Genomic DNA, 3012 nt, shown 5'->3' with positions numbered 1-3012 from the left:
AGAGACGCAATGAGAGAGACACACAGAAACACAGTGAGAGAGAGACACACAGAGACACAGTGAGAGACACAGAGACACAGTGAGAGAGACACGCACGGTGACACAGTGAAAGAGACACACAGAGTCACAGTGAGAGAGACACACAAAGAGACACATTGAGAGACACACACAGAGACACAGTGAGAAATATACACAGAGACACAGTGAGAGAGACACTCAGTGACACAGTGAGAGCGACACACAGAGAAACAGTGAGAGAGACACACACAGAGACACAGTGAGAGACACAGAGACACAGAGAAAGAGACATACAGAGACACAGTGAAAGAGACACACAGAAACACAGTGAGAGAGACACACAGAGACACAGTGAGAGACACAAACACACAGTGAGAGAGACACGCACGGAGACACAGTGAAAGAGACACACAGAGACACAATGAGAGAGACACAGAGACACAGTGAGACAGACATACACAGAGACACAGTGAGAGAGACACTCAGAGACACAGTGAGAGCGACACAAAGAGAAACAGTGAGAGAGACACACACAGAGACACAGTGAGAGACACAGACACACAGTGAGAGAGACACGCACGGAGACACAGTGAAAGAGACACACAGAAACACAGTGAGAGACACTCAGAGACACAGTGTGAGAGACATACACAGAGACACAGTGAGAGAGACAATCAGAGACACAGTGAGAGCGACACACAGAGACACAGTGAGAGAGACACACAAAGAGACACATTGAGAGACACACACAGAGACACAGTGAGAGAGACACACAGAGACACAGTGAGAGAGACACACAGAGACACAGTGAGAGAGACACACAGAAACACATTGAGAGAAACACAGAGAGACACAGTGAGAGAAACACACAGAGACACAGTGAGAGACACAAAGAGACACAGTGCCAGAGACACACACAGAGACACAGTGAGAGACACAAAGAGAGACACACATTGAGAGAGACACAGTGAGAGACACACAGAAACACAGTGAGAGAGACACACATAGACACAGTGAGATACACACAGAGACACAATGAGAGACACACAGAGACACAGTGAGAGAGACACACACAGAGACACAGTGAGAGGGACACACAGAGACACAATGAGAGAGACACACAGAGACACAGTGAGAGAGACACACAGAGACACAGTGAGAGAGACACACAGAGACCCAGTGAGAGAGACACACAGAAACACAGTGAGAGATACACACAGAGGCACAGTGAGAGATACACACAGAGGCACAGTGAGTGAGACACACAGTGACACAATGAGGGAGACACACACAGAGACGCAGTGAGAGAGACACACAGAGACACAGTGAGAGAGACATACACAGAGACACAGTGAGTGAGACACACAGAGACACAGTGAGAGAGACATACACAGAGACACAGTGAGTGAGACACACAGAGACACAGTGAGAGTGACACACAGAGACGTAGTGAGAGCGACACACACAGAGACACAGCGAGAGAGACACACAGAAACACAGTGAGAGAGACACACCGAGAAACAGTGAGAGAGACACGCACGGTGACACAGTGAAAGAGACACACAGAGTCACAGTGAGAGAGACACACAAAGAGACACAGTGAGAGACACACACAGAGACACAGTGAGAGAGACACTCAGTGACACAGTGAGAGCGACACACAGAGAAACAGTGAGAGAGACACACACAGAGACACAGTGAGAGACACAGAGACACAGTGAAAGAGACACACAGAGACACAGTGAGAGAGACACACAGAAACACAGTGAGAGAGACATACACAGAGACACAGTGAGAGAGACAATCAGAGACACAGTGAGAGCGACACACAGAGACACAGTGAGAGAGACACACAAAGAGACACAGTGAGAGCCACACACAGAGACACAGTGAGAGAGAGAGACACAGAGACACAGTGAGAGAGACACACAGACACACAGTGAGAGAGACACAGAGTCACAGTGAGAGAGACACACACAGAGACACAGTGAGAGAGACACACAGAGACACAGTGAGAGAGACACATAGAGACACAGTGAGAGAGACACACACAGTGACACAGTGAGAGAGACACACACGGAGACACAGTGAGAGGGACACACAGAGACACAATGTGAGAGACACACAGAGACATAGTGAGGGAGACACACAGCGAAACAGTTAGAGAGACACACGGAGACACAGCGAGAGAGACACACACAGTGACACAGTGAGAGAGACACACAGAGACACAGTGAGAGAGACAAACAGAGACAAAGTGAGAGAGACAAACAGAGACACAGTGAGAGAGAGACAATGAGACAGACACACAGAGACACAGTGAGAGAGACACACAGTGACACAGTGGGAGAGATACACAGAGTCACAGTGAGAGAAACACACAGAGACGTAGTGAGAGGGACACACAGAGACACAATGAGAGAGACACACAGAGAGACAGTGAGATAGACACACAAAGACCCAGTGAGAGAGACACACACACAGAAACACAGTGAGAGGGACACACAGAGACACAGTGAGAGAAACACACAGAGACACAGTGAGAGAGACACACAGAAACGCAGTGAGAGTTAAACACAGAGGCACAGTGAGTGAGACACACAGTGACACAATGAGAGAGACACACACAGAGACACAGTGAGTGAGACACACAGAGACACAGTGAGAGAGACATACACAGAGACACAGTGAGTGAGACACACAGAGACACAGTGAGAGCGACACACAGAGACACAGCGAGAGTGACACACACAGTGACACAGTGAGAGAGACACACAGAGTCACAGTGAGAGAGACAAACAGAGACACAGTGAGACAGACACACAGAGACAAAGTCAGGGAGACACACGCAGAGACACAGTGAGAGAGACACACACAGAGACACAGTGAGTGAGACACACAGAGACACAGTGAGAGTGACACACAGAGACGTAGTGAGAGCGACACACACAGAGACACAGCGAGAGTGACACACACAGTGACACAGTGAGAGAG

The sequence above is a fragment of the Heptranchias perlo genome, unplaced genomic scaffold (assembly GCF_035084215.1).
Source record: "Heptranchias perlo isolate sHepPer1 unplaced genomic scaffold, sHepPer1.hap1 HAP1_SCAFFOLD_90, whole genome shotgun sequence".
NCBI lineage: Eukaryota > Metazoa > Chordata > Chondrichthyes > Hexanchiformes > Hexanchidae > Heptranchias > Heptranchias perlo.
The sequence above is the reverse complement of the archived record's forward strand: the minus strand, read 5'-3'. Positions refer to the sequence as shown.